This window comes from Calidris pugnax, unplaced genomic scaffold (assembly GCF_001431845.1).
Source record: "Calidris pugnax isolate Ruff unplaced genomic scaffold, ASM143184v1 scaffold58, whole genome shotgun sequence".
Taxonomy (NCBI): domain Eukaryota; kingdom Metazoa; phylum Chordata; class Aves; order Charadriiformes; family Scolopacidae; genus Calidris; species Calidris pugnax.
Genome location: NW_015090868.1, coordinates 385,576 through 394,860, shown reverse-complemented (window position 1 = coordinate 394,860; position 9,285 = coordinate 385,576).

The following is a 9,285-nucleotide window of genomic DNA, read 5'->3' as shown; positions in this document are numbered from 1 at the left end:
AAAGATAGTGAATTTAGGGATCTTTACTTCATTCTGGAATAAAAGGGAAAGAGATCTTCAGGAGGAAAAATAGTTGACCTTACGAAGGATCAAGCATTGTTTATACAGAGCTAAAACTTTTCTTAGTATTTTCTTTTACTAATAATAGGATATACATTCCCTTTTGCCAGGAAGATGTTACACAAAGGCTAAAAAAAATCCAATGAACACACATAGCTTCCTATTAATCATTTGTGTATGGAAAATGGAGCTTACTCCCTTCACCCAGAGACTAGGCAGTTTAACTGTGTGCTTAGGAATGGCACAGCCTAGTTGAAGTACGTGTCCTTGCTAAAATCAAGAAACAAAATACATCCTTCAGCTGTGATGCATGCAAAGTGGGTAGCTTTATGTAAGCCTCCATCCACCGTATGAAATTATGAGCGGAAAAAGGGTCAGTGTAGAAGAGGAAAGCTATAAATGACATCATTAACCTCAAACAGCTGCAATAGATTGCTTGTCTTTCGGGGCTTTCAAATTAGCTATTTGAAATAATTTTAAAAATCCTGTACTCAATCCAAACTAAAAAATTAAGAATTAAAAATTGTCTTTTAGAAGAGAAAGCAATTGTAGGGTAAAAAAAAAAAGCACATTTAGATCCTGACTTGGTAGCTGGACTTTAGGCAAGCCAGCTGGTCTATAATTCTCTTCTAAAACTGGGAATGAAGGGGAGATGAAAGCTCACTGCTCAAGTTTTTATAATTCCTTGTCAAAAATAAGATTTGGGGCTTGTTTTGTTACATATTGAGAGTGGAATGTGAGAATGGGGGATGCTGTGCACCCATAGTTAATGGGAGGGCTGGTAAGGAGAGGGCAAGCTGTGGGGCAGGAGTTACAGCCACAGCGCGCTGGGCCAGGACCCGTGGGAGGTGTGGGGCGGCAGCTCAGGCACCGCTCCGGTGCCTCTGACACCAACGCTCATTTGGGAGCAGCAGCTTCTTCCTCGTGACTGTTTCTGCCTGTGGAAGAGCTGCTGGTAATTTGTCCCACTCACCCAACTGGTTTTTGGCATCACACGCAGGAGCTCCATTTGAGAGAGCCAAAAAAGGGGATCCAACTTCTGACATCAGCGTTGCGGTAGTTCCACATCTTGGCAATACTAATCCACTTTTCCTTCACAGCCTTAGCTTTTATAAAGTGTACTGTTTTCCCAAGCGTGTGCTTCACTTGAGGAATCACCTCGAAAACAGGTGGATTTGTGAAGTCCTAAAGTGCTGGAAGCGTATCTGTGACATACTGTGAAGAATCATCACAGCTCTCACAGCAGGATGTTACGCCTTACAAAGATATTAATGTTCTTCTGAAAGAGTGGGCATGGGAACAAAGGGACCTTCTCCGTGCTGTGCACATGCTTTGGGATGGGATGGCTTTTTTCCTTGCTGCTTTTTTTTTTTATATATATATAAAGTCTCAAGAAAATTAGGTTTTCAAGAAATAAATGAGATGCTTCTTGGCTTCTGGGAACATGCCAGGGGCATCTGGTCAACATTTTAGCAGATAATCTGATAAAGGAAAACATGACTAAGATTCTTGATGACAGAATGATAGAAGAGCTAGGAAAAAAAAAACATCTCAATACTGAGAGACTGAGAAATAAGCTTCATTGTCACAGGGAAAAATACTAACTGCATCACACAGTTGGTTTTAAATTACTCTGACATTCTCAATACAGGGATCTGGGAGTCATTTTGCACAGTTTTGTAGAGTTGCGAGACAGCAGATCAGTGGTCTACAACAGCCAAAAGGTAAATAGAACGTTAACAATTCCTTGGAAAAAATTGGGGAAAAAGTAAATTATACTACAGAGGAATTCTATGGCATGTCCTCACCTTGAATATTGTGGTGACACAATATCACAGAAGGCAAAGGCAGGGACTGGGAGAAGGAGGTACCACCCACTGTAGGAGAAGACCAGGTTTGAGACCATCTAAAGAACCTGAAGATGCACAAGTCCATGTGTACCTGAAGAGATTCATCCATGGCTCCTGAGGGAACTGGCGGGTGAAGTTGCTAAGCCACTGTCCATATTTGAGAAGCTGTGGCAGTCTGGTGTATTTCCCATCAACTGGAAAATGGGAAACATAACCCCCATTAAAAAGGGAAAAAAGGAAGACCTGGGGAATTACAGGCCAGTCAGTGTCACCTCTCACCCAGCAAGATCCTCCTGGAAATTCTGCTAAGGCACATGGAAAATATGGACGTGATTGGTGATAGCCAACATGGCCTCATTAAGGGCAAATCATGTCTGACAAATTTGGTGGCCTTCTATAGTGGGGTGGCAGTGTTGGTGGATAAGGGAAGAGCAACCAACATCATCTACCTGGACTTGTGCAAAGCATTTGACACTGTCCTACATGGCATCCCGGTCTCTAAATAGGAGAGACATGGATTTGATGGATGGACCACTCAGTGGGTAAGGAACCGGCTGGATGGCTGCACTCAAAGAGTTGCAGTCAACGGCTTGATGTCCAAGTGGCACCAGTGACAAGTGGCGTTCCTCAGGTGTCAGTACTGGGACTGGTGCTCTTCAGCATCTTTGTTGGTGACGTGGACAGTGGGACTGAGTGTGCACTCAACAAGTTTGCTACGTTATTAAGGGCAAACCATGTCTGACAAATTTGGTGGCCTTCTATGGTGGGGTGGCAGTGTTGGTGGATAAGGGAAGAGCAACCAATATCTTCTACCTGGACTTGTGCAAAGCATTTGACACTGTCCTGCATGACATCCTGGTCTCTAAATAGGAGAGGCATGGATTTGATGGATGGACCACTCGGTGGGTAAGGAACCAGCTGAATGGCTGCACTCAAAGAGTTGCAGTCAACGGCTTGATGTCCAAGTGGCACCAGTGACGGGTGGTGTTCCTCAGGTGTCAGTACCGGGACCGGTGCTCTTCAGCACCTTTGTTGGTGATGTGGACAGTGGGACTGAGTGTACACTCAACAAGTTTGCTATGTTGGTTAAATAAAAATACTAGTTGTTTTATTTTCCTCATTATTTGGAAAGAATAATTCACTTGATGGTCTTACGAACTGGAAATCTGTGCCTTGGCCAAGGTCGTTCATGTGTAAGACCCTCTGGTATTCCTTGGTTCAGGTTCTAATGCACCTGCTCAAAGGTGCCTCAAAACTTCTGCCTGGTGCTGGTGGTTCATGTCCAGTTCTTAAATTAGCAAAGAAAATACTTAAAGTATAAACTGGAGGCTTCTCTGCGTCCAAACCTGCACTGGCTTTGCTGAATCAGCACAGACCTGTGTGAACAGACACGAGGCAAGAGCCTGAGATAGTAACGAGATGCAAATTGTCCCATTTATTGCCTTGAGATTAAAATTCGAACACCACTTGTTGATTTTTACAGACAGCTTAATAGGTCACCAAACTGCAAAAAGTAAAAGGGTGTTTATGGGGCTGTTGTCTCACTTCAGAGATGAGAGACAGAACTTATTCTGGGTGGAAGTGGGAAAGATTGGGTGCAAACAGAGCCCTGCTGGGAAAGGTTTGGTGTCTGTGTGAGAGCTGAGGAACTGAGCGGGGTGTGAACGAGTTGGACAAGGTCCTCACTAAGGCCACCAAATGCAGAGTCCAGCATGGGGAAAACAAACAAGTCTCTTGGCTTCCAGCAAACAGCCAACAAGTCAGGATTTCTTTTTGAATCTCAAGGAGACAAGATATTTGTGGGTTGAGGTTAGAACAGTACAGATGTTTTCCCCAGGCTTCCACAAATCTGCTTAACTTCCGTTGAGCCAATCAAATTACTTCTCATTTATGCTTTTCTCTTTCACCTGGATGTGTTCCTGGACAACTTTACTAGGAACAAACCCCTGGAAAGCTCAGATTGGCTCCTTACTCGGGACTCCAAATGTGCCCGCTAATTTGGGGAAAGACAAAACCATTCAGGAGCAGGATTTTTGGTACAGCTTTACCAGCTGTTAAAGAGCTGAGGTGCCTTTTCACAACCTTCTCTCTGTGTCCACACACATATTAGTAACAACTGACTCCTTCACAGCAGCCACACAACCGCTCATTTTTAAGAGTTTTAAGAAATTGTGAAAGCAGTTACTGTAAAGGTTTTGTTAGGAATGTCCATAGTGAAGCATTCAGACTCAATTCCTGGTGGTTGTAGTCACCATCCCTGGAGATACTCAAAAGACAGGTTGACATAGTGCTTAGAGACAGGGTTTAGTGACGGTTCCTTGGTTCAGGTTCTAATGCACCTGCTCAAAGGTGCCTCAAAACTTCTGCCTGGTGCTGGTGGTTCATGTCCAGTTCTTAAATTAGCAAAGAAAATACTTAAAGTATAAACTGGAGGCTTCTCTGCGTCCAAACCTGCACTGGCTTTGCTGAATCAGCACAGACCTGTGTGAACAGACACGAGGCAAGAGCCTGAGATAGTAACGAGATGCAAATTGTCAATGCAATTGAGCTGAGGAACTGAGTGGGGTGTGAACGAGTTGGACAAGGTCCTCACTAAGGCCACCAAATGCAGAGTCCAGCATGGGGAAAAACAAGTCTCTTGGCTTCCAGCAAACAGCCAACAAGTCAGGATTTCTTTCTGAATCTCAAGGAGACAAGACATTTGTGGGTTGAGTTTAGAACAGTACAGATGTTTTCCCCAGGCTTCCACAAATCTGCTTAACTTCCGTTGAGCCAATCAAATTACTTCTCATTTATGCTTTTCTCTTTCACCTGGATGTGTTCCTGGACAACTTTACTAGGAACAAACCCCTGGAAAGCTCAGATTGGCTCCTTACTCGGGACTCCAAATGTGCCCGCTAATTTGGGGAAAGACAAAACCATTCAGGAGCAGGATTTTTGGTACAGCTTTACCAGCTGTTAAAGAGCTGAGGTGCCTTTTCACAACCTTCTCTCTGTGTCCACACACATATTAGTAACAACTGACTCCTTCACAGCAGCCACACAACCGCTCATTTTTAAGAGTTTTAAGAAATTGTGAAAGCAGTTACTGTAAAGGTTTTGTTAGGAATGTCCATAGTGAAGCATTCAGACTCAATTCCTGGTGGTTGTAGTCACCATCCCTGGAGATACTCAAAAGACAGGTTGACATAGTGCTTAGAGACAGGGTTTAGTGACGGTTTTATCAGTTAGGTGGATGGTTGGACTAGATGATCTTAAAGGTCCCTTCCAACCTAGACAATTCTATGAGTCTATGATTACTGCACGTGTAGGTATGATGGCCCATGGGACGACTTCACAAGTCTTTTTTAATGCCACTGTCTTTGTGGTTAGGTCAGATTGTAAACAAACCTGTTTGGAAATACCAATGGTAACGCAAAGTGAAACCCTGTGTTTTTCTGAAGAGCAGAGAGGGACTTATATTCCAGGAAAACAGCTGGCCTGGGTATTGAATTAAGAAAAATACGTCATGTATTAGCTAGAAATAGATGTAAACATAAAACAAGAGGGTCTGTCACACATTTCTTTCTTCACACGTTCCCCATTCTTCCCAGTCCCTCCTATCTAGACACATTGTTTTCAGCGATAATAACCCTGCCCTCAGCTCTAAGATGCTTGGATTCAATTAAAAATCCCCCAGAGCCATCTAAGTACAGTATGAGTGAGCTGCTCAGGGGTAAGGGGTACTGGCCAAAATCAGGGCACTGGAAAAAACCCACTCCAAAAGAAGGGGACACTGATTGAAGAGGTGGAGGAAAAGGGGAGGAAATTGTGAAAGCAGCTACTTTAAAGGTTTTGTTAGGAATGTCCATAGTGAAGCATTCAGACTAAATTCCTGGTGGTTGTAGTCACCATCCCTGGAGATATTCAAAAGACAGGTTGACATAGAGCTTAGAGACATGGTTTAGTGACAGTTTTTATCAGTTAGGTGGATGGTTGGACTAGATGATCTTAAAGGTCCCTTCCAACCTAGACAATTCTATGAGTCTACGATTACTGAATCTGTAGGTATGATGGCCCATAGGACAACTTCACAAGTCTTTTTTAATGTATTTGTGGTTAGGTCAGATTGTAAACACACATTTGGAAATACCAAGGGTAACGCAAAGTGAAACCCGGGGTTTTTTTGAAGAGCAGAGGGACTTATATTCCAGGAAAACAGCTGGCCTGGGTATTGAATTAAGAAAAATACGTCATGTATTAGCTAGAAATAGATGTAAACATAAAACAAGAGGGTCTGTCACGCATTTCTTTCTTCACACGTTCCCCATTCTTCCCAGTCCCTCCTATCTAGACACATTGTTTTCAGCGATAATAACCCTGCCCTCAGCTCTAAGATGCTTGGATTTGGTTAAAAATCCCCCAGAGCCATCTGAGTGAGCTGCTCAGGGGTAAGGGAGTACACTGGCCAAAATCAGGGCACTGGAAAAAACTCACTCCAAAAAAAAGGGATACTGAAGACTGAATTCCCAAATTTGGCTATTCAGTAAAACTCAGGGTTTCACCACACACGTCGCCACAGCAAACTGAATGTGACCCAACTTCAACAGAACACCAGTTTCCAACACCAGCTACAAGCGTGAACTCTCCTGTATTTAATGCTTATTAAGGACACGATGTAAAGCCAAAGAATTCTAAATTGTTTGATGGTGAACCCACCTCGTTCCTAAGTACGAAGGAAAGTGTGTCCTCTGAGAGATATTAACCAGCTGCAATGGAGTGAAAACCCTATGTTCAATTGAGAAATCTTATGTATATGCAACGTTACCTTCAGCACTGACAGCAAACCTTTAAAACAATGTTAACTGTATATGTAAATATATATGTATATGTATAAATATGGATAATTTTATTTTCTCCACTAAGAAAGGGAAAAAAAATTCTAATAAGTTTCTATAAACTGCTGTGTTTGCCCACCTGAAATATGGATTTGAGGCAAGATGCTTTGCAGGAAATCCCATTGCAGGCTTCTGATAATCATATGAACTGTGGTAATCGTATAAACTGCTAATTATCAGTTACCAGCGCACAAAATGGGCAGGAACAGGAGCATGAGGCCTTCAACCCAGCCCAGGGGTCCCGTGTCCCCAGAATACCTGATCAGACACCCGTACAGTCACTGCCACAACAGGGACCCTCACAGTGAGTGTGGGGAAATGGAGAGACTCACTTTTCAGCGGAGCATCCCCACAGCAGAGGGATTTGCATTGACTCAGGTAGACAGCTCCTGAGACCATCATCCTGAGACCCAAATAAACAACTTGCAGCATAAACATGCATCAAGATACCTGAGGAAAACAGAAAGTTGCTATATCCTTACTTTGTTTTACTTGAGAAAATTCAGGATTATCCTGAATCCCATGAAGAGAAGGGGAAAGAAGAGAAAAACTTGTATTGAGAAGCTTATTGTGTAAGTTTGTGTCTTCTTTGTGCTGCCATTTCCTCCATGCCATAAGCCTGCTCCTGCGTTTCCTCACTGGGAGATTTCTAATTAATCCAAAAGAAATCTTATGTATATGCAACGTTACCTTCAGCACTGACAGCAAACCTTTAAAATAAGATTAACTGTATATGTATATATATATAGTATATGTATAAATATGGATAATTTTATTTTCTCCACTAAGAAAGGGAAAAAAAAATTCTAAGTTTCTATAAACTGCTGTGTTTGCCCACCTGAAATATGGATTTGAGGCAAGATACTTTGCAGGAAATTCCATCGCAGGCTTCTGATAATCATATGAACTGTGATAATCGTATTAACTGCTAATTATCAGTTACCAGTGCACAAAATGAGCAGGAACGGGCAGGAACAGGAGTGTGAGGCCTTCAACCCAGCCCAGGGGTCCCGTGTCCCCAAAATACCTCATCACACCCCCGTACAGTCACTGCCACAACAGGGACCCTCACAGTGAGTGTGGGGAAATGGAGAGACTCACTTTTCAGCAGAGCATCCCCACAGCAGAGGGATTTGCATTAACTGAGGTAGACAGCTCCTGAGACCATCATCCTGAGACCCAAATAAACAACTTGCAGCATAAACACGCATCAAGATACCTGAGGAAAACAGAAAGTGACTATATCCTTACTTTGTTTTACTTGAGAAAATTCAGGATTATCCTGAATCCCATGAAGAGAAGGGGAAAGAAGAGAAAAACTTGTATTGAGAAGCTTATTGTGTAAGTTTGTGTCTTCTTTGTGCTGCCATTTCCTCCATGCCATAAGCCTGCTCCTGCGTTTCCTCACTGGGAGATTTCTAATTAATCCAAAAGTTTCATGCATTCAAAAGAAAAAGCATTTGTTCTTTTTACAGATGAAAAACCATCACCATGGTTTAAAAAAAAAAAAACCCAAACAAAAAAACCAGCTCCAAAACTTGTATTGAGAAGCTTATTGTGTAAGTTTGTGTCTTATTTGTGCTGCCATTTCCTCCATGCCATAAGCCTCCTCCTGCATTTTCTCACTGGGAGATTTCTAGTTCATCCAAAAATTTCATGCATTCAAAAGAAAAAGCATTTGTTCTTTTTACAGATGGAAAACCACCACCATGGTTTAAAAAAACCAAACCAAACCAAACCATCTCCTGTTTAATCATCTAAATCTTCTGCCTCCTCTTACTCGCATAAATCACAACTAAGAAACTTTGTATTTTCACAATAAATTTAATCAGCTTTGGAACAGTCATTAAAAAAAACCCCACAGCAATGTCATTCTGGCAGGCTTTCCGTTTTTTTTTTTTCAGACTTTTCTCATCACGACCACTAGAAACATTCTCTACAAGTTAAACTTTTGATACAACTTGAAGATTATCTGATTAGCACATTCCTTTTTTTAAAAAGCAGCTTTTCTGAAAGCAATCTTCCTGGTTTGATTATTATCAGTAGTATTTGGCTCTTTAAGCATTCGTTGTTTTCCCCCCTTTTTTTCCTTCCTCATTTCAGCAAATTGCTCTGTATCCCCCCAAAATAATCATCTCACTCCTGCTGCTTTGCTGCCAGTCCACAAAATCAATAAGGTCTCTGAGAATTTTCATCTTGGCAGGTACATTATTTTTCATCTCCAGCCAGGACATTGGAAATGCTTTTATACGATCAACTTCATCGTGGGTTTTGCTCACCTGTAGGCAAACCCCCCCGATAAACACAGCGCTGCGAGATGGAACAGCAGAGCTGGGGATGTGAGAATCCCTGATGGACAACAACATTTTGATGGCGATAGGAACAGGGGATGCAATATTCCATTGATCTGGATCTTTCCTCCATAAACACAGGGGTTTTGTCGTGACAAGCATAAATTGAGAAACAAAGCCAAATACACAAAACCTGAATTTTCACAA